General features: G+C 41.2%; 1 protein-coding gene across 10 annotated transcripts in view; it reads right to left on the bottom strand.

Moving 5' to 3' along the window:
- Positions 1 to 22,151, bottom strand: part of tenm4 (teneurin transmembrane protein 4) — a 212,835-nt gene extending 190,684 nt beyond the window's left edge. For all 10 annotated transcript variants that reach the window (XM_086035405.1, XM_086035407.1, XM_086035403.1 and 7 more), the window contains exon 1: positions 21,724 to 22,151. The gene's annotated coding sequence lies outside the window, so the exon portion shown is untranslated. The remainder of the gene's footprint in view (positions 1 to 21,723) is intronic.
- Positions 22,152 to 23,806: the final 1,655 nt, after the last annotated feature.

A 23,806-nucleotide genomic window follows, 5' to 3' on the forward strand; every position in this document is an offset into this window, starting at 1 on the left:
GATCTGGGTTTCAATAAATAAATAAATAAATAAATAAATACTGAGATTTTTTATGGAAAAGCCTTCGGAATTGGGATTTAGTTTTCCTGAGAATGACAAAAACAGACGCGTGTTGACTCACTAAAATTGAGTGTCTCTGTTTCATGGCAAATTGTGAATACAAATGATGAGTTTGTCTGCAAATTAAAATCAGCACTGTTAGGGAAAAATGTGACCATCCGTCATAAACAAAACAGCGCACATAAGCTGTAAAGCCTTTGAGAGTTTAAAAAAAAATAAAAAATCATCTGCTTCATCCCCCTAGCTAAAACGGGTATAGACTATATTACCCATAATCCTCTTTGTTTTATCTGCTCAGCATTATGACGGTGGCATTAGTCCAAGCTCCGTCTTTCCATTTTCAAACCCAACATCTTGCATATTTTAAGTGTATCAAGATTAACCGACCGCGACCTCTGTGACCACGATGAATAATCCCAAAGCACAATAACGTAAAACTCTCACTATTATAAAACTTTCCTGAGAAAGTAAAGTTTTACAACTTCTGTCACCGAGGCATTGTATCATTATTACTGTGCTTGCAGTTTGTAGTGGTGCACAACTGTACTGAGCCATACGCAGGTCTATTTCTAGTGCTAGTTTTCGGCGGAGCCTCTGAAATTGATTAACTAAGAAGAGAAGTGGGTTTTCATCCGTCCCTGTAATCGTCCCTAACCGGGTCAAGTACCGACTGACATGTGACTTGTGTTGGCTACTTTTAAAATGCAAGACCACTGTTCTCTTCTGCAATGCCGCGCACTATATTGCACAACACTTTTCATGTTTTTCCCTGCAGTAATATTGCACAGGCATAGTCTGCCCTCTAATGGTTCAACACATGGATTACGTCACAGGACGCCATTTCACTCACAGACAACTGACAGAAACACGTCCAGCCTGTCTTGTGTGTGTAATCCGGGATAAAGTGTGTATTGGGCATAGGAAAAAGGGATTTTTTTGGCCATAATCATTTTTAGACGGACTGACGGAATGTAAGGGCAGAAACACTTTAAAAAGGACGGGGACGGAGGACGATTATTTTTATGAACAATGACAGGGGAGGGACGATGACGGAGGGGTGACCGGGTCGCGGATGGAGGACGGAGGACGGGTAAATTGGGTAAAGTGGTCATCTCTGCTAATGTTGCACAGTGTTCAATCACTGAAGTTCTGCCGCATTAATCTACATGACGCCAACATTCTGTTTGCTTTTTAAAATCTTATGTTACATTCTTAAATAGCTCTCATAGGCCACTGATGAGCTCATGTGAGGTTTCTCCTTTCATTTTCACCGCCGTACAACGAAGAAAAGCGAGCGCTGGTCAAGATCGGAGGCCGGCGAGGACTCTGCTCAAGTGCGCTCATTGTCTCCCGTTTAAGTGGGGTCAAGAAAGACCGCGTCCCCCACCAAACCTCCCCTCCCCACCCCGAGTCCCGGAGCGGGAAGCGTAGCCAAAAAACATCCACTCTTAACCCCCGGCATACCAAGTAGGCTCTCTCTGGCACAAAGGCCGGCTTTGTCCTGGCGCATTCAAGGTGCTCCCTCACAAAACCCCTCATAAGGTGGACTAATGGGGGGGGGGGGGGGGGGGGGGGGGCAAACTCATAAAGTACAGCGGTGTTTCTTGAACATTTTGGGTCCAAGGGAGACATTTTTTCAAGGACTATCTCATAATCGTTACGCCATTTGAACATGCATCTCGGCCTGCCATAGCCATGAAAAATATACTGTGCCTATTTTTGAGAAAAAAAAAGTAAGATGGAGTGATTGGTTTATTATGTTTGTTTTATTCGCAGTGCTGATCCCCATATGTAGCTATGCACTTTTTTGACGCTACATAATAAGTGATTGCAAATTATTTTGCAGACGCCCAAGCAACGGCTGGGCATTTGGAGGACCCAAGTTTCAGAACCCGTGGAGAAGAAGACACGCTATCTAGGAGAATTTCCACTCAAGGTAGAAAAAGAAAGACCCCGTGGCCAAGCCAAGGAGTGAATAAAACTACTCAACAAATGAAACGTAATTGAGGTCAGCGTGATTGAAGGTGAGGACGGCTGCCGCATAGCTTCCAGATGGCAAGCTGTTATTTCGTCGGGCTCCGCTAATGCGGCATGGGTTGGACGCTTGTAACCCGAGCCTCCCTCGGGCCCCGCAGCTCCTAAGACGGGGGCCGCGTTTACTCGGCAGGTTCGAGGCGGCTTCAAACCGGGGTTTAAATATGAGGGAGCATTGAATTGGGAGGGGGGTGTAAGTGTATGTAAGTGTGTGAGGTGGGGGTTGCGTGGCGGAGCGTGAACAAAGCATGTTAACACAGTCTCTGTGTTGAACAAGTTTGGAAACAAGTGTGGCTTTCCTCCAAATCCTCATCGAAGGTTTTCAAACCGCAGTTGGAGAATCCTAGTGTTTGTTTGACGCCTACGTCGTCTAGCGCTCAACCAACCAAAGCCATGTTCAAACACAGTAATGCTTGTTTTGATTTTTTCCATGCTTGGATTTGTAAAACTAAATATTTAAGCAGAGGTGAATGCATACATTAAACAGTGGTGGGGGAATCAAGTGACATGACTTGCGTGACTCGTGTTCCATGACTTGACGTGGCCATTTTTTTTACTTCGTACTTTGTATGGCTAAAAGTTACAAAAGACTCGATCTGGCTTTGACTTGGTCATCATGAGGCTTAAATTTGAACCATATGACTTGAAAAGTCTTACCTATGTTTTGTTTTTCAAAGACACATTTATATTTATGGGTCGTGGGCGCAACCCTGGCAAACCACAAGTGTGCTAAGATGCGGAATGCAGAGGCCACGTTATTTAGCAAGTATCATGGAGGGTGCACCGGAAGATTGTTTTTGATCAGAGCCGGATGAAGATAATGGCAAAATGCAATGTTTGCACCACAAAAACTTTAGACACCAAATATTAACTAAGCTTAATGTCAGCTATATATTTTACTTATTCCGATTTCATTCATTCCAATTCAAAAAGCTAACATTTAGACTGCAGTGAGTATGTCAGGCCACTAATTAGCAGTGTTATAATAAATACTAAAGATTTGGGCATGTTTTCTTACATTTACATGATCAATTTGACTGGGCATGGGAATCCACAAAGGTGACAATCATGGCGCTGTGTGCATGCCAGGCCACAAGTGGGCGATGTGACAATCTTCTTAATTGCGGTTAAACCGTATTGGAAAACATCTTGTTTCACGGGGCACAAATCATAATTTATTATTGCTTCTGGACTCTGAACAATAACCCCATCACCAAAGTAACCAAACACTGCCAGTGAGAGTACGGTAAACTATAAGGATTACAGGGCCGGAAAACACTACCGTCATCGAAAGCAACGACCATGGGTTGAAAAGTGTAAAGTGCAGCTTCGAAGCAGAGCTGGGTCTCCTCTAACAACATTGTTTTTGGGTTTTATCCAGTTCCAAATTTATTTCTTTACCAGCAGGATGTCGCACGGCTCTTCCTCTTCCTGATCGTCTTTCTGGCTCAAGCTTCCAAACCACTAAACATCTTATATAATGTGGAAGACATATGTTATTTTATGAGGGAGGGTGCAGATAAACCAGGGTTTTCCTCCCCAGGACACACTCAGTACAACATTGGGTTTCAAGCCAGGGTTAGAGTTTCAAAACACGGTTTCAAGCCCATGCCAGGGTTTCATATTAGGTTTTAAAGCCAAGGTTCGGGTTTCAAAGGAGCATTTCAAGCCTGGGTTTGGATTAAAAATGATCCACGTGGTAGTGGTGTGTTGTGTGCGACGTGTTTCTTATGTAAACTAGATTAGGGGTGACAACAACTGTGATGTACGCACAAAAAACGTCACCATAATCATTTTTTGACATGTTAGGCACACGCAGAATAATGCCGCCCCAATTCCGTCACCGGCTTTTCACTTTAAATGTAAAGTAGGTGTCGACTAATAAAATTTGAGGTGGCTGGCACATTTCCCTGTCATGTCATCAACGTGCCTTTTTATTTAACTTGTCCCACCTGATCATGTAGATACGAACAACGGTAATCATCTGTTTAGTTTCAATTAAGTGGAAAATGTGCTGCAAACTTTAAACTCTACCTGCAAGGTTTTTCGTGTGAAAGGATCCACAAAGGAGCTTATGTGATTTAGATCATAGTTTCGGTGTTTGAGCTGAGTCAGAGGAACATTCTCATCAACCCGCTGTGCCGTAGCTCACAGCTTTGACCCACTGCAGCTTCTTTTATGGCCCAAAAAGCTCCCGGACTCCTGTTTTAATGATTTATTGTCATTGGTCAACACCCCAGCAGGCCTTCACCTGTGTACAAGTCACAGTAGTTTTGGTGCAGAGAGACACTGATGTTTATTGATTGGTCGACAGAGAACTACAGTGCAAGAATGGAGGGCAAAAAAAAAAAGAATACAACTCAAGCAGAGAGAAAACAAATCAAAGCGGGATAATGACAACATGTATGCCTTCTTTCATTTGTGGAATTTGTTGCCAATTTACTTGTTTTGTCACAATTTATATCAAATCACTGCTGAAGTGCATTATTACTTGCGGGTTTACACACTGCTATGTCAAACTATTCACAATAAAGCGAACGATGCCACAAGAATCAGCAACAGAGCAATTGGACAAACCCCTGCTGAATTGCGGAATTCTTTGCCAGTTTACACACTATGTCACACGATTCACTATAGATATACTGTAACAATCGCGTGCCAATGTAATCGGCACGACCGCGATTCGCACTACCACATTCAGCACGACCACAATCTCTGCTGGATTGCAGAATTATTCGCCAGTTTAGACACTGTCATGACACACTATCACCCATTATACAGTATACTGTACCAATCTGTGCCACTGCAACTCCCACAATCAGTACAACTTCTGAAATTGCCATTGAACTGCAGATTTGTTTGCTAGTTTACATACTGTTTCGTGGCATTATTCAACACATACTACCATCGCTGCTGAATTGCAGAATTTGTTGCCAATTTACACTGTTGTGCCACAGTATTTATGATGCCACCGCTGCTACTTGCAACCAAAACTTGGAACCTGAATTTGGAGCCCTAACTTTTAACCCCAATCCTGGCTTGATTGAAACCCAGTATCCTGGCTCAAACCCTTAATTTGAAACCCTGCTCCCACTTTAAAACACCATTCTTGGCTTGAAACCCTATTTTGACATTCTAGCCGAGGTTTGAATCCATGGTTTGATCCCTTAATTTGGAACACATAACCCTGTTTGAACCCCGATACCAGGCCTGAAAGCCTGACTTCAAACTCAAGGTGGACGTATACAATTGTTCAAAAACGATTCAGGAAGCAATTTACCAATATCAACAAATATATAACTGTGTCGAATATACTATTTGCAGACAAAAGAGTCAGTTTAACCTTTGAGACTGCAGCGAAAGCGCTCTTATCCCCCAACTGTGCTTTCAAGAAGGGATTATTGGACTATTTTAAGGGTTTCATACTGACTTCATGCTGAATCTTGTGTGTAAGGAAATATTTGGATGCGGCGACTTTCAGGAGAACACACAAGTAAGGCAAGGTTCCATATGGTCGCCAGGCTTTTCAGTAGGTACAGCTACACAATGCCATGAGATCCAAAACATGAGTTGTATGACAGAAAAAACTAATTACATTGAAAGGCTTGCATACTTCCTGCTGTGCTCTTCAAATTGGGATTTAAGTTCAACTAAAGTTGAAAGGAGACTACAGTAATCCACTGTTATTCGCTCAGCCTGTTGCAAATAGTAAAAAAAAAAAAAAACTCAAGGAAGTGACAGCCCCTTAAAATGACACTGGTCAACTGTAGATTTTATCAAATTGAGATATTAAAAGTGAATTGGCCGTTAACATCAAGCAATTTCCTTTTATATCCTACCTTGCCCTTTGCAAGCGCTTTTTGTTTTGTTGTTATCTCGTTTTTCCTGGTTAATTGAAACCAGTGTCCTAAATTGTACTTTGTCGGTCATGCGTTTTTTTTCTTCTGTAAATAAAAACTGTTTGTCAAATTCTTATCCTGGTCTGCGCTTTTAGAATCCACTTCCTTCTGGACCAATCACGACGCTGATTCAGAAAACAGGTCAGCCGTGATTGGTCGTTGTGAGCAGTTGTGATGTCATTTTCAGTTGACAGAAGACAAAATGGCCGCCCCCGGAGATGGCTAAAAACGAGTGCATTTTTCTGCTTAATTTATATTCCACAAACGCAAAATTTATCAGAATGCCGTGTTTGGGTTGACTTTCACTTTAAGTAAAGAGTGTGAGTAATTTTGCCACCTCTTCATTCATAGTCAGTCACATGTAAAATAAAAAGCAGGTGCATTAGTGTCTTTAAAGCTGGAACGGTAAAAAGGAGCAGTTGGCCGCGAAAATAATCCCGTCACCTTGCTTGCACCAAAACACTCGGCTACCTCGCGAAATCCTCCGAGCGACCCGCGAGCAGATGGACGTGTTAACACATCCCTCGCAGTGTCATTTCCACATTTTCCACTTGCACAAACGTGCTGATTTGTGTGTGTGTGGGGGGGTCTTTACTACATAATCACTGAGAACCAGGCAGTGTGTTGACGTCCGAGCCAAAAAAGACATTCGACGGGTGAACGCATATCATCGTCGCTGTCGAGGTAAATAACACGCCGGCACCCTGCTCCTCCTCCGACGTGATCGCGGATTCAGTGAAATGAAAAAAGGAAAAAAGTTGTCGGTAAAAAGTGGTTTGATTCACTTGGACTCAACAAGAGAGGCTGAGCCTGAGGGCCTCGGAGATCGAGCGCCGTCATGGCCGACTCCAGAAGACGAGGTACAAATTAGTCGCAAGCGCTTTCGACGGAGGCCTTTTGTTTTTTTCCCCTGCAACGCTGTGGCGCTCCTCATTGATTCGTTTTACTCACACAGAAAACAACAAATACAGACTGAAACGAAAGGAACTTTGGAGTTGGGATGTGTGAACAAACTACTTAATATGTTAATAGTTGACCTGCTATTGGCGGCTATTGAAGTCAAATTGTTTTATCTGAGCTGGGAGTGAATGAGTGAATAATTTGTAATTTAATCATAGGTGTACCTTGATTGTAAAGTGGTACAAAAACATATTTATGCAGCACCTAGATGGGCAATTATGCCTAAACTCAAGAAAAGGATTTTTCCCCCTTGAAAAAGCACTAATAGGTAAATTTGAAAATGCCAAACCATGAATATGTAAGACAATACAGTGGCAAAAGGCTACTTTTGTCAAAATGAAGCTCCTCAACTCAATTTAACATTTCATTGTTAGATGGATTCCATCAGGTGGCACTATGGCCTGAGCCCCAAAACAGAAAATAGGTGACTGATTTAGCTAATAAGAGAGGATATTTTCCCTCCCAAAAAATGTGAATTTGAAAAAACAAAATACGAATAAGCGGGAGTTTACACCCAATTGTTTGACTTACTTAGCATCCGACTGTATCACTTTAGTGCACATTTACTATGCAACTTTCGGATTTAGCACAGTGTCAACTACACTCCACAACTACAAGGGGACTCCTATAGCAAAACATGTATATTGATGTCGTTTTAATTTCTGCAACAAAAAAAAATCAAACAAAAACAAAAACCTTTGTGCTGTTTGGAAAAAACTGGCAGCTGTGATGTGGATTGACTTCCAGCGGCTCAATATGAGACGCTTGGTTTAGCCAGAATGTCAGCGCTGGACCACACTGATGCACACGCTGATCGTCCAGCTTGGGAGAGGCGCCAAGCCCTGATGTGCTTCCTGGCGTCCGCATGTGGTCACGTGACCGCAGAGAGGGTCGCCATGCATGCAGATATACTCTTAGGGACAAATGTATTGGGCCACAGCAGCCTGGTCACCAGTCCCAATAATTTTGCCCATATACTGGATTGTAGTACCAAAGTATGGGTCATGTGGTCATATCACCTAGAGCACGGTGTCTCATTACTTTTGTCCACGTAGCATTGTCTCTGTCGGGGAATACTTATATTTAGATACCACATTTTGGACAAAAGAATTTCTACGTATCCCAATACTTTTGTTGACAAAGCATTGTCACTGTAGGGGCAATACTTTTATTTTGGTACCACAGAAAATGGTCAAAAGTAATGGGGGACAGCAGGACTTTCCCAAGACTTTTGTCCACATTGTTTTGACACTACTTTTATGGGACTCAATTACGGTACTGGGACACGCACACTGTGGGTGCAATGGCCACATGTTGCAATGTTTTTGTCCAAAAAGCGTAGTGTTAAAACAACAGAAACAATGGCACGTGAAAAAAAGTCTTGGGACACACCTGCTGTTGACGGAATGGCCATGAATATTTTCATGTAGGTACCACACTTTTTTTCGATAAATGTCTTGGACACCGACAGTGTAGGGAGAATTGTCTCAATACTTTTTCCATAAAGTGTGACACCAGAGTAAAAATACTCATCAGAAATAATGCTACGAACAAAAATATTTGGGCTACTAATGGGCAGAATGGCCATGTGTTCAAATACTTTTGTCTAGATCAGGGGTAGCCAACCGCTCAAAGTTCATTCCTGGTTGATGTTAAAATGGAGGGAACTCAAGTGCCGCTGAAGATTTGAAGCCTTGAAACGTTCTAACGATACCCAGGCAGAAAGGCTTGCCATTACTTCATTGGTAGGCCTACACTACTCAACTTTTTTTCCACGCCAAGTCATTTATGTCAAAGCGTGTTATGCACGCACTTGGTAATTGACGAATGTAATCACTTCCATCACCGCGTTCAAACAATTCCTCACACACAGTACATTTCTTACTCACTTTGTGTAAAACAGGGTTCAACAACTTTGTTTGGCGGCGGACAAAATGTTTTCCCAATATTCCTATCACGGGCTCAAATTACACTACAAAAGCTCACGGTTTGGTTTCGTCACGGTATTGATGTCACGGTATGATATTTATTGCAATATCATTTGAAAGCTCACAGCACTGGAGCAAGCCTCACTGTATTGCTGGAAAGTTCACGTACACGGCCTGCTCACTAATCTGACAGTATCACATTTCTTATTTATAGCCCTAGAATTGTAATACTGCCTACTGACAGTGATTCCTTTGTTTATCAAGGCAGGGATACAGGAACACTCTGAATAATGGCAAAGGCATTAAAAGCCAAGTAACAATAAATAAAACAATCACCTTGTTTGTTTCTTATTCTGTGCTTACTGAGATGCTTAAATTTGGAGGGTGGTCTCTGATGTGTTGTCCGAGGTAAGGGGTGGAAGTTGCCCGAAGATGGATTGCGAAGCCACGCTAACAACGTTAATGCGTTGAAAGTGTCCATAATCAACATGTACTTCAATTCACATGAGTTCACATTAACTCTACAGTATTTTTATGTACAGTACTGTAGCTCTGAGCGTACGCGGCTGGCTTTTGTTTGCATAGCTCGCGGGAGAAAAGTCACATGCGCCAGTCAGTCAATCATCAGTGTATTTTTTCCGACATGTCGCATTATCGCGGGGGTTATGCGGCCAATCGGGTGCCTGTATTTTGAATACAGGTACTGACAGAATGTAAGTACGGAAACACTTTAGAAGGACGAGGACGGTCGGGGTGTTGGATGTTCCAGATCCCACAAATGTTTTCCTTTTTTGTAATCGTAATAGATCACAAAGACTATTTGCAAACAATGCTTTCCGAGAAGACTTTTTTTTGTAAGTGCTTATCTGTGTGTCATTTCTCAGGAAGAAGCTAACGATCCCCGTGCTGCAATGTGTGCATTGTGCTCGCTCGCTGATGGATTGCACACGGCGGTGGACGTTGGACGTTGAATACTACGCGCCGATGGAAGGTTCACTTTTTGTTCGGTGGAGCAAAGAATAGCCCTTTTCTTCCCACTTGTTTGAAATTGATTATAGCTGAAACAATGGCAGATGCCATCACAAGTAGGCCTACATACAGCACAGTTTAGAAAAACAACTTCTCTCCTTTGTGGAACTTTGTGAAAGTACATGCTGTTGTCAAGGTGCAAGAAATCTTCAACACGGTTACAGTGATAAATTATACCGATGATAAATATCAGCTTCAAAATCATGTCAATTGACTTGTTGTTGGCCTATGCTCCTATGCTACAGGTGGACCAGCCAGGACTCCTCTTTATTAGCATGATCATATTTGCGAGTTCTGGAATCATTTATGCATGTTAGCATCATCAATGATATCACTTTAAGGATGCCCTCCTAACATGCTGCACTGTACAGATAGTAAGACGATCAGATGCAACGTCGAGACGAAGCGACATAATCTTCCTATCAAAAGGTTAATCCAGCCGGAGACATGAAATCACTCAAGAGGATTCTGGTAAGCTACACGCAACTGGACTGGCCTGCGCCCACAATCATTAGCTGAACGGGGATCGGCACAAAGTACGTTTGGGAAATATTGCACAGCATTTACATTTTCAACTGCCGCCATTTTGTGTTGCTTTTTATTAGAATAAAAATATCGGAATCATTGGTTAACTGCATTTGACACTGTTATGAGAAAACATTAAGTCTCCTGTTATGTTGCGGGTCAAATTCACCCAAAACACACCATTAGGGTTTAACACATCTGCTATATTGTGGGTAAAATTTACCTGTTTGAAAATCTAGAAATAAAGTAAATATTCTAAAAACATTTTTGATTAAGACCACCCCTGCTCCACTTGGAAACACTTTTTTTGGCTTTTCATTTTAACTTTGTTTGGAAATATATATGAATAGACAAAAACATTTAATCCATCCATTATCTATACCGCTTATCCTCACAAGGGTCGCGGGGAGTGCTGGAGCCTACCTATCCCAGCTGTCAAAAACATTTAATAATAATAAAAATGATTGTAACCAATAGCACATCCATCGCACAGTGCAGAGGTCATGGGTTCGAATCCGACCCCAGCATTCCTGTGTGGAGTTTGCAAGTTCTCCCCGTGCCTGCGCTGTGTCTCTATGTGCCCTTCGATTGGCTGGCAACCAATTCATGGTGTACCCCGCCTACTGCCTGAAGACAGCTGGGATAGGCTACAGCACGCCCGCGACCCTTGTTAGGAGGAGCGGATTGGATAATGGATGGATGAATTTTAGATGGGCAGATAAGAATGAAATATATTCTGCTCTTGCTGCCTTTGTGTGTTTTTAAAACAACAAAAAAAACATTATTTATGAAATAGAACACACACACACACACACAGACGCACATATATGTGGGTGTGTGTGTATAGAGATGGGCATTTTACTAAAAAAATCACAGTCCGTTTATTGCCTTCTGCCCACAGTCGAGGTACCCTTCCGCTGTTCGTTTATCCGCCATTTTGTCCGGGCTTCCGACTATACTTAGTCCGACTATTTTTTAAGTTTCGGGTTTATCATTTATTATCTTCAAAATGGGCGTCCGTCAAAGGCGGATAGGCAGACCGGTCCATCACATACGCGGAATGCCCAGCTCTGTATATACAGGTAAACACATATAAAAAGCTGCCCTCCCCGTCATTTTTTTTTTTTTACCCCACTACTGAATGCCTATTACAGAATGATAAATGACTTTTTGTCGGCATCGCTTGTCACCCAGACGGCTTTAAATCAATAACATGAATGCATTTTTACCCTACAACACAATGCAAACAGACAGGTGTTGTCTGGGTCACGCCGCGGCATAAAAGAACAGGTCAGCAGATTCTATACGTATTTGATAAATAAGGCCAGTCGCTAAAATGTCATCTTTGCGCTGTGGCTGAGAGGAAAAATGCCCCACTCTGTCTGTGACTGGAGCACTAGAGCGCTAGCGGGCCGGCTAGCGGGGCCTCATGAATATTGATGGTGCAACAGCTGAAGGTCAGCTCCGCCGGGAGACGCCACTCCACCACTTTGCCGCCTGACGCTCTCAAAATGTATAGCCCAGGCCGAGTCGCGGGGTGAATAGCGCGACAACAACACTGCTGCCGTTACACTGTATTCCATCAAATAACCAACAAAGTCACATATGTGCAAATCGTGAGTAGGGTTGCCAACCGTCCCTTGAAAAATCGATGAATCGTCACGTATTTATACATCTAAGTATGCGTCCTGTATTGAGTTGTAAATTGATGCTTTTGTACCGTAATATAGTGAGAGTAAAAAAATAGTCCGTAAAAAGTCGATGGAATTAATGAACAACAGTTCCCTTTATATGAGAACTTACGGTAACGGTCCTAGGACATCCCCTGCTCTCTGACCAATAAGCTGACAGCCCATTCATGCACGAGTAGTACGATACAGAATACGCTTTAAAAAAAAAAAAGCAGAAACGGAAGCAAAAATACAGAGAGGACTGGAAAGCAGAAAACACATACAGGCAACCATGCATGTTTTTGGAATGTGGGAGGAAAGCGGAGTACCCGGAAGAAACCCACGCAGACACGGGGAGAACATGCTAACTTAACAGAAGCAGCACCGTGATTCAAACCCACGACCTCTGCACTGTGAGGCGGACGTGCCAACCAGTTTAACACCGTGCCACCAACTCGGGTTTAGTTAACAATTGTTTCGCCAACAAACAAAAAAAGTCACGCAAGTAAGGTTTGTAGCCTGTCAGGTCGGCCGTCTCTGCCAATGCAATGAGGGGTCCCTCATTTATTCTTATTTATTTTATGAGTGAGTCTCAAGTCCTAACCTTCAAGTTTCAAGCAAGTTCCCAAATTACTGTGGCAAAAATAAAAAATGAGGTCAAGTCCCCAAATTTCAAGCAAGACGATTGTGGATGTACCATATATATTTATTCAATCATCACCATAAAAATCACAACTTAAATCAAGTTTTGGCAAACTTCTGTGTTCTTTTTTAAGGTCACACATCGCAGGGTCACTTGTTGCTAGAATTCAGAGGGCTCAATCAGATTGGCCAAGGACATATGTATATGTGAGCCTGAGAGTCTGAAAGAACTATAAAATGCATATTAGAAGGTGAAATATGACAAATGGCACCATGCAGTTATCACTGAACACGCTAATGATTTACTAACTTGAATCCCTGCTCTGTATTTACAACAGAAACATTGTAATAGTAGAGGGAAAACAGGCGAGCTTACAAATATGTTAATTACACAATTAAACCACTGCTGTGTATTAACTATAAACATATTAGCAGAGCTGGGCAGTCCGTCCCGGGGCCGGACTGGTCAGGGAGAAGCCATTAAGGTGCTAAAAGGCTACCGGGAGAACTGCCATAAATAAGAGAATACATTTTTGATGATATTCAAGAAAGCTACAGTTTTTTTCGCCGTTACTCATGATGCCGTTTTAGAAAAAAAAAAAAAAAACCCTAGCAGGTAAAAATGTGTTTCCCCCCACTTTTCCGCATCCATTTTTAGATATGTTACAGTTCTGTATACTGTAGTGTAATCCCCTTATTGCCTCGTTTTAGATGTGATGATTTTTATGCAGTATTTCTATTATCGCAGGCAAAAGCCACTAGCATCTCTACCGTGGTGGCGTCATGCATGGCCGTTTGTTCCGGGGGGTGGAGGGTTAGCGGAACCGGGTCGGGGACGCTAATTTTTTTGAATAAGGCCAGAGGATCCAGGCCGGAGGGCTGGGATCTGACCGTCAACTGCCCAGCTCTGCGTATTAGAAGGTATAAAATACCAACATGCAGTCACCATTGAACAGGTATCCATCCAGATATACACAAAGAAGACTGTCACAACTGCTCAGTAAGCGGCAGTAACATTACTCGTTTTTCCCAGAGAATAAAGGCTGTATACCTGCCAGTATTGTTATATTGTCTGTCTGTACTGTTTATGTTCAAATATCCATTGCTTAAAATGTTACAACGCCACAGTTCAAAACAGGTTAATGTTGGACCATGTAACATGATATGAATAGTCGCATGAATGCTGAGGAACCACTGCTCTGTATCAATGAGAAAATACATATTACGAGGAAAAAACAAAACACCTACCTTATACACTAAATCGTCAATTAAGCCACTGCTCTGTATTAATAAATAATACATTAAAATGAAAAGGGTGTCCAAAAAGATGCCTCAACATGTTTCCAGCAATATTTCAGGCCCCTAAATACTAATAAACCTACTTCACATCTTTTTTATTATTTTTTGCCCATTCTAAGACATGATATATTTAACCAAGAGAGGCAAACTACCAGACTCTTGACCTTCCTTCAGCAGCTCCCCATCTCTGAACCACTTTAACAGCTCTCACTGCATGTGCATATTGATCACAGTGGGGTGAAAATGTAAAGTTCTGCGATTACGGTTCGCTGAATGCAAAAAAAACGCAGAGATGGCTTCATTAAAGCAAAGACTCTAAAATAAGAGCTCCGGTCGTAGGGACAGTGACGTGTGAACCACTGGGGCTTAATTACCTAAGGATTAGGCTACATTTCACCGTCTTGCATAAGATGGCGGCGGTCATGATGAAACGCCCCTGGGGAAGGATGTTCTAATGGGACAGCCAAACAAAAACTTAGCATATTGTTAGCAGGATGCCCCCAACGAGGGACGTGACGGCTGTTGGCGGAATGCTGACCTTCAAACACGGCCGGGCCTTTTTTTTGGTGGGGGGTAGTGGGAGGAATGTAATTACTGTCACTTTTTTTCGCAGTTCAACGCAAGGCTGCTGCACTGTCGTGAAAATAAAAGGCGGTTCAAATCGGCGAGGTAATTTGCCACTCTGTATTTTAAGGAACATCAGGGCACGTTTGAGGCTTGAGCAGAAGCTGCGAGCGGCGGTACTTAGAAGCAGTCAGTCTCTATTTCTCTGCATGAGCGGAGAGTTGTTTAGTGTAGGGGTTCTCAAACATGGGTTCTGGAGCCATAACTTGGGGGTGAGCCAAATAGTTGGCAATAAATGACTGTCAAATCATTTTTTTAAATGCGTACAGACAGATGCGCCAGCAAAACAAACATAATAAACCAATTAGTCCTTTAGCTTTGGGCCATTTAAAAGCCATATGATTGTGATGTATCATCACATAAATCTAATTTATTTTCCAGAATAAAAAAAGCATATTTTTTTAAAGTACATAACCCTATTTTTTTGTTTACGTTCCACAGGAACGCTTTCAGGTCGGACCTAGGAAGTTCCAAGTGGTAAGTCCTACTTGGCAACAGTCGTAAATGCTGTTGAGGAAGACGAAACTTCACATCCTGTACTAATCAGCATTTTTGTCTTGTGCCCTGTTAACTCAATTTTTAAAAACTTCACTCAACATGTCCGATGTTGTCAATGTTCAGTGCAATGATTTAAACAATGGGTATTTCCAAGGACACAAAATGTCAGCATAAAATCTGAACCAAAGCAGCTCCTGTTGCTTTTCCAGACTCTTCTGACAGGCCCCCAAGTTGCTGTTAATAAATGTGGAGACGGGATCCACTTTGTTTGATCACACAGTCTGGAGGACCCTCAACCCCACCCATCGAACAATTGACCGGACGAAGAGTCTTTGTGTGGGTGCTGGAGGTGTGTCCAGGGGGGTTGGCCAACACCTGGCTCCCCAATGCAAACAACTGCAACGGTGACTTAAGAAAGTAATCTGAGCCTGCAGCAATATGGGCCTCATATTTTTGCACCTGCTCACTTACCGACAAGACGCAGCGCATCATCAGACGTGGTGTCGTATTTTACGACGGCCACCAAAACCAATTCAATGATGCACGCTATTTTATATCAGACAATAATTCACTAGATCCTCTAGGCGGTATTTTGTTCCACTGCATGGAAGATCGAAAAGATTCTGGACCAAAAGAAAAGAAAGTGCCTCGGCTGAGGGCACTTGGCTGATGACAGGTTTTTAGGCTGAGCTTTTCAACAGTCTCATTTGTGTTCTTCTCAGGCATCACGATGTTTCTTTTTCAAGGGTTTTTGCAGTTCCATGGATCATTAAAGTTAGAAAACACTTTAAAACGGAGGATAACACGATAACACATTTGCAGGCCTGATCTATCCAACAATTAAGCCGGTGTCCTACTACAGAAGAATCCGAGTCAGGGCGTCTGCTGTTTTGGGGGGTCCGCGGATTGTTATTGTTAAAAAGAACATCTGACGGAAGATCATATAGGATTGGTAACTTTTACTCTCCTGTTTTTAGGGGTGAGCTTTTTGACAGATGTTGGTTGTATCTGCCCTCTGAAGAGTCTCTGTAGTCCCAAGATTGTTACAGTTGGAAATAAGTTTTAAACAGAAGGCTATACAGGGTTCAATTATCCTACAACCACACAATTTTAAGGGTGAACTTTCCAACGGTACCTCCCATGTCTTTCTACGATTTTGATCATCAAAGTGAGTATCACTGTCATTGGAAGGTCAGTGGGTTCTAATTCGTATGTACCCCCATAATTTTAGGAGTGAACTTTCCAACGGTTCCACCTGCATCCTTCAACAATGTTGGTAAGTGACTGTCTCTGTATTTTGGCTGTTTTCTGATCGATACTGCTGGAGATACCGTTTGAACGGTGGGTTATGTACAGATTAATGTAGCTTCTATTTACAATTTATAGGGATGAGATTTCAAATGGGACCTTGCCTCCTTTTATGACATCTAGATGCGTCCTACTTGTTATTTCAGCTTTTCAATGTACGTTTAAAGGTGGGAATGACTTTTGAATGGACCACAAAGGCATACATTTCACTTCAAACTACTACTAGGTAGATGTGGCTCAGTTGATAGAGCAGGTCATCCAGCGACCAAGGTTGGTGGTTAGATTCCGGCTCTGACTTCCTCCTGTAAGTGTCCTTGGACAAGACACTGAACCCAAAATTGCCTTCAGGTTGACATTATAAATGAGAAACTGTTCTCGATTGCCATACCTGTTAAAAATCCATTCCATTCAATCCAGCCATTCTCTGTATTGCTTCTCCTCACGAGGGTCCTGGTTGTTCCGGAGCCTACCCCAGCTGACTTTGGACGAGGGATGGGATACACCCTGAACTGGTTACGAGGAAGTTAAAACTAATCCAAGGTTTTCAGGTGTAACCTTCTATAATGTTGGAAATCACCCAGGTCAGCGTTTCGACTATTGTTGAAACAAAAATTTCTGTAAAGCAAAAATAAATGTCTTCTAAATTTGACCCACTACAGAGACGAGAGTTGTTAACACCCATGCTAAATTTGAATGATTAAAAAAAGTGCCAATTATCTCAAATAAAGCTTGAAAATCATGAAAAATCACAAGGTTGTCCCTGCTCTGAAAGGCTGCTGGCCTGTCCGCTGAATGATCTGAAATCACGCCCTGCTCAGCTGTCGACTGTCAATCACATACCTCTATTATGACCAGAAAAATGGGTTCTACTTTGTCTAGCTACTTTATGCCTAAACATCACAATACGTGTTCAAGCCACCAGAGCCAGAATCCAATTGTGAGAAGGAAGATAGGAATGGTGAAAAACAGGTTAAAGCTATACCTCCACAATTCAGTACTACATGCAGTACTTGGGTTTTATCTGCAAACATGTATATTAATAAACACATCTGTGAATTCACTTTACAGGGTCTTAAAATTTCAACAGAAGGATTTTCAGATTTACTGTAATTATTTCTAGGGATATATACCTCTTTAAGTGGAGATCAGTTTTATTTTATGTCTTTATCGCTAGTTCCCATCAAGTTTAGCGAAAATAAGACTTTTCGTGTTAAGCAAACACAAACACCATTGCTAGGAAGTACTCGGCAGAGGAATGAGGAATCAGAGTAGCCTCCACGTGTCACATCCAAAGTGATGAAGCCATCGCCACAGAGTGAGAATGAAGACACGGCAAGGTCAGACAGGCTAAATGTCTTTTTGCTCCTTTGAGAACGCGTGGAGGGGAAAGGTTGAAGAGCAGGTCACGATGCGTGCGGCTCGGCCCGTCCGTGGGTGACTTTAAATGGGTTGTTGAGGCAAATGGGAGGGCGAAAGCATGCGGGTGTGTCGTAATATGCTGTACATGCCACACGTTATGTGTAACATTTTGATGGAGTACGTGCGTGCGTGATGCATCAGAGCGCAGCCCCGGCTAAACGTAAAGCCCCCGGGCCAAAAAAAAGCACTCGAGTTGCGCCTGCTGAAAAAGCAGTTATACAAGAATTATTGATTCCTTAGACACTTTAGAATTACTGACATCAGTGAAAAAAATGACTACACAGAGAGATCCGTGTTATGATTTCATTTATGCTTGAAGGATATACCGTAAAAAAAGCAAACAAGCATATTCACGCTTCATCCATCCAGCCATCCATTTTTTAAAATATTGTTTATCCTGTATTTACTTTTGAGGGTTATATTGTAAGATGAGTTTGTCTGGTGTTATATATATATATATATATATATATATATTTTTTTTTTTTTTAGAGAGAGAGAGAGAGCGATACAGTATATTTGCCCAAGTGAAACCTGACAGCTATTCAAAACAGTGACGCTACTTTGAAAAGCTATTTTTCCCAAGCCATCTAATATGGGCAGAGCATGGCATCAATGGTTGACCATCTTAATGATGAGTTACCGTGGAACGCGGGGTGGAGAAAAATCCCCCCGGCTCCAGTTTATCCATTAACAAGAAATTAGGTGGACATGTCTATCATTACAGGATACATGAAAAAGTCTCAAGGACCCAAGAATAATTTGTCCATTTTGTGAAGAAGACTCCATTTCCGGGCAAATTCCCAGGGTTCGTACTTCGGCAAAAGCCTATTAGGGAATTTGCACAAATTAGGGGTAATCTGAAACAGGTTTCTTTCGACAGATGGGCCACGCAAAATGCAAAGCCTTTTTGCCCGTGTGATAGGATGTGGGCACAGCATCCCGCCAAAGTTTGATGATTATTTATTGAATTTGAAATTAAAGCGGAGGTGCGAGAACCCGTTAAAGTGTGTTTGCTGCTTTAATTATGCATGTATCTTGTGGTGCCCTGATAGTCAGGCAATATTTTGCCCCTCTTATATTGACTGAACAACAAGAAACAGTAGTGCAATTCCACACCACTGAAAACCACTTTTGGATTTTCTCCTGCACTCCAAGACACAATAATTCTGAGAGTTCTTTTGATTAATTTGACTCGCTTGTCTTACAAAATGCGGTAGCCAAAATATTACGAACACCGTATTGTGACGATGAAATGAGATTTCATTGAATGTCTTTATTAAAACTGAGCATATGTATTTTTGTAAAAGCTCAGATGCTGTATTGCACTCATTTTACAGCAAAAATCTCAAAGCACACTATCAAACGAAAATGTCATAAAACATATATATACTGTAATAATGATGACCTCGTTTCTATTTACTCACAAATGTACTCACTCAGAGTAACATCTGGGCCTGCTTCATTGAACACAAAACTATCATACCATACCGTTGTATGAATATAAACAGGTAGTTTAAGATAATTGCACCTTATGTCATCTAGTGGAAGAACATTGAATTGTTTTGCTTGTCACGATACGTCGCTGGCACAGATAGACGAACATGAGAACATCATGTATGTAATTCCATACCATGTCGTCCTGTATGCGCTACTAAAAGTGTCAAACCAACAAAACAATGAAAATGCGTTTTGCAATTTGCGGTTTTCTAGTCACAAATTCCCGTTTTGGCATTTTCTTTACCGTGGAACCTTTTCTAATTTTTTTTTTGTGTATTTCAGTAACACTCGAAGATGCCACAAGATGGCGCCAAAGCTCAAGCTAATGGAAAGTAGTAATTGGTGTTAAGGAAGTATGTTGAAGTGATACGTCTCGAAGATTTTTGTAAATTGGGGAGGACCTAGGTTTAGCCTGGGTTGTTAGCGTTAGTGTCATTGCAGGTATATTTATGAAATCCAATAATCTGTAATCCGTTAATTTTTTAACACTAATGTTGTGAGATGAATTACAGTAGAAATGATAAACTGTTGATGATGATAGATGGTGGTAAATTTGAACTAATAATACAGGTAATTCCAACCCAAAAAAATAATGATTTCATTCTCTTAACATTTTTTTCATTGTTTCATAGCCTTCAAAATACACACTTCCTCTTTAGAGATTCAAAGCCCAAACTTCTGACCTGTGAGGTAGATGTTTTATTCATAGTGACGTCCAGGTCAAATTCAGGTGGCTCTATTAGCCATTCGAGTAATTATTCCAATTTCAATGTAAATAAAGAAACTGCAAGCAAATCCATGACTCCATGCTCCACCCACATTGGATGGCAAAGGCGAAGACTCTAAAATGCCTGCTTCGATTGGGGCTCGTTTCGAGGAACTTCACCCGGTAATGCAATTTGCTACCTTTGTCAAGCAAACGTTGAAGTGAAAGTGCCATAATTCAACATCAGATTGCGTCCATTTCTTCACAACATACCTCAAAGGACACACACAAAGCCACAGAATGAAATACAATCATTAATGGGAGAGTGGACACAAGTCGTTTAGACCCAGCCAATCAGAACAGGAGATGGTCTGAGCTACTAGTGCTGCAGCCCCCCCACAGCCCCAACAAAGGCTCCCAGGGGTCCGACTGACCCTCACTCTTTTTACTTCTCGTCTGCTCTCACACACTGTTTGGGAACTCCTCAAAATGAAACTGCACTACAACACAGCACTACGAAGCTTGACAGTTGCTTAACAATTATGTAGGACTTTTTTAGAAATGTTTTCAATCACTGCGAATGTGACTATGATGTGCTTTGAGGATTTGGGTGAGAAAAACATCTTTTTAAAATAAAATGTGACTATTATGTAAATAAAATTGTATTGTATTATATTGTATTGGGGAATTAAAATATGTTTATATATATGTTGATGAAAAAAGTTATTTTTTGTTGATAGACAATCTGAGACTACACGGAGAGATCCGTGTTATGATTTCATTTATGCTTGAACGATATACCGTAAAAAAAAAAGCAAACAAGCATATTCGCGCTTCAGCCATCCAGCCATCCATTTTTTAAAATATTGTTTATCCTGTATTTACTTTTGAGAGTTATATTGTAAGATGAATTTGTCTGGTGATGTAATATATATATATATATATATATATATATATATATATATATATAAATGTATTTTATACTTTTTCAAAAATTAATTTTTGAATTAAACTTAAATTCAAAGGTTATAGAAAAAATGCATTTAAAAATATAATATAAGCTAATTCAAAATTACGTTTTTAATATTGTTTATCAAAAATGTTTATATATATATATATATATATATATATATATATATATATATATATATATATATATATATATATATATATATATATATATACATACACACACATCATATTATGTAATTCTACATAAAAAATTATTTAAAGCAGCACCTTTACAGTCCAATTAGAAAAAGTTTTCCCCTCCCACCCCTGTGCATGCCATACAATATTTTCACTCCAAGTCCCATTAAAAATGAACACATCATCATCGTCATCATCATCATCATCATCATCATCGTCATCATCCTCTTACTTGCAACCATAAGGGTACATGCATGTTCGGGACATCCTATAACCCATGCCTCTAATTAATTGACAAGCTCACATTTGTTCACGTATGAACGCAAACACGCAGCACGCATGCAGGTAAACCAGCGAAGAATCTGTGCACGGACGGAACCGAAGGTGTGGTTCGGAGGGGCGAGGGTAGAAGAGAGGAGAGGAGAGCCACATCTGCGTGCACGATGTATATTTCAATGTGCATTTCTGCAGCTTACCATGGTGGAGACAATGCAGCAGGTCCCGTCTGGGTCCGCACTTCACTTGATAAGACCCCCCACCCCTCCACTCGTTATTTCCACGGCGTGCGATGCTGCATGAAAACGAAGAAAAAAAAAAGGAAAAAAGAGAGCGCGAGAGAGAAGGAGAAAAATCCTCCTGTTCTCCTTCCGCTCCAAATAATTTGAAAAAAGAAGAAAATAAAGATAAGGGAGCGCTGCTCATGCACACGCACGTCAACACGTCCACGATATTGGAATGCGCGTGATTGTTCCTTGGAATTGAGGAGGGGAGGGATTGGGGTGGGGGGGAGCAGGAAAGCGAGGTGTCACTGCGCGAAGGAAGCCAGGCGATGTGCATGCAGGGGAGTGACAAGCTGCTTCTGCTTGCTCCCACTCACTGAGCACACGCGAGGCACACAGTGTGCGTGGACGCCCCCTTCGGTGCGAGGAGGCTCGAGTCCCTGCAAGTGGCTCCTCTCTCTCTCTCTCTCTCTCTCTCTCTCTCTCTCTCTCTCTCTCTCTCTCTCTCTCTCTCTCTCTCTCTCTTCTCTCTCTCTCTCTCTCTCTCTCTCTCTCTCTCTCTCACTCTCTCTCTCTCACTCTCTCTATCCATCCCTCCCTGCGGCTCTCTCAACTTACTGCATTCATATTTACTTTGCTACACCCGTGTCAAGTATTAATTGCAAAAAAAAAAATAGTAGGTAAAAAACGAAGTACCTTTTAGGGGGCCACCCCACTGTAGAATTTATAGCTGTATATTTGAATACAATGATATAATCGAAGTTAGCTAACATATATAATTATTAATCTTAGCTTTGTTATGTGCTTAAGGGCAAGGCAAGGCAGCTTTATTTATACAACACATTTACTGTAATACACAAGGCAACTCGCTGTGCTTCACAAAACACTTAAAGGCAAAAGATGGACACACGTCAGGCAAGTGTACCACTACACTGTCAGCAGCACGGCAAAAGAATTTAAGACACTTATAAATAGAAGAATATCAGTCATTTATAAGCTAAGTATAGAAACAATCATAAAGAGCAAAATTACTAAAATAATGCACGGCTTAAGAATATGATTTTGGGAAAATTTATTTCTGAAATGCTCTAAAAAGAAGATGATCATGGCTGGTTAGTTTAATCAGGGTTGTCCAAACTCGGTCCGCAAGGGCCGGTGTCCTGCCTGTTTTCCCTCTTTCCCAGCTGCAACGCACCTGTTTCAAAAGATCATGATCGTTATCAAGCTTCGTCAGAGCTTGCTGATGAGCTGATCATTTAAATCAGGTGTGTTTGCAGCAAGCAGAGCTGGAAAACGGGCAGTTAAGCGGCCCTTGAGGACTGGAGCTGAACACCCCTGGTTTAAGTTTTTCAAGTGCCTGAAAATCATTAAATAAGTGTATATGGTTATGAAAATAATGATAATGTGTGCATTTGTTAATCATTTCAATTGTTGTTTTCATAAATTACTATACAGAACTTAGTTCTTTAAATGTACTTAATTTGAACGTCACACTTGATTGAAATGTGCTGAACTGATGTCTATCCATCCATTCATTTAAACAAATCCCTTGTCAAAAAATGTCTTTTTATCAACTGAATCATGTGCAACATATGTATGTGTGTAAATTATGTAAATTTAAATGACTCTTTGTGCTTAGTTTTACACGTGATAAAAAAATCAAAGAGTGGCTATCATTTTCCAGTATAGCATTTATACTTTTGTTCATTTTTATGACATTCACTCAATATTATCAATAATTGGAGTATTAGCAATAATATTGTTTATAATTTTAAAAAATAGATGTAAAAAGTTATGAGCAGTGTTTTCAAATCAAACTCTACAAAAACAAAATACACAAAACGAAATAATACAATCATAACTAAATGAAATATTCTTTTTGAATTAAATATACAAGAATTTCCCTCACATTGGCACTTGGCATGGACAAGTGCGCATTTCATTAACTCTTCTTGTTGCTTAACGTTTCCTTTGACCAAGATGAAGGCGCCGGGACGATAATTGCGAGACGTTGCAATTACAGCATACAATAAACGAGCAATTGCAGCTTTCGAATAGA

Source organism: Filicampus tigris, chromosome 7 (assembly GCF_054856515.1).
Source record: "Filicampus tigris isolate MCC_2025a chromosome 7, RoL_Ftig_1.0, whole genome shotgun sequence".
Classification (NCBI taxonomy): Eukaryota; Metazoa; Chordata; class Actinopteri; order Syngnathiformes; family Syngnathidae; genus Filicampus; species Filicampus tigris.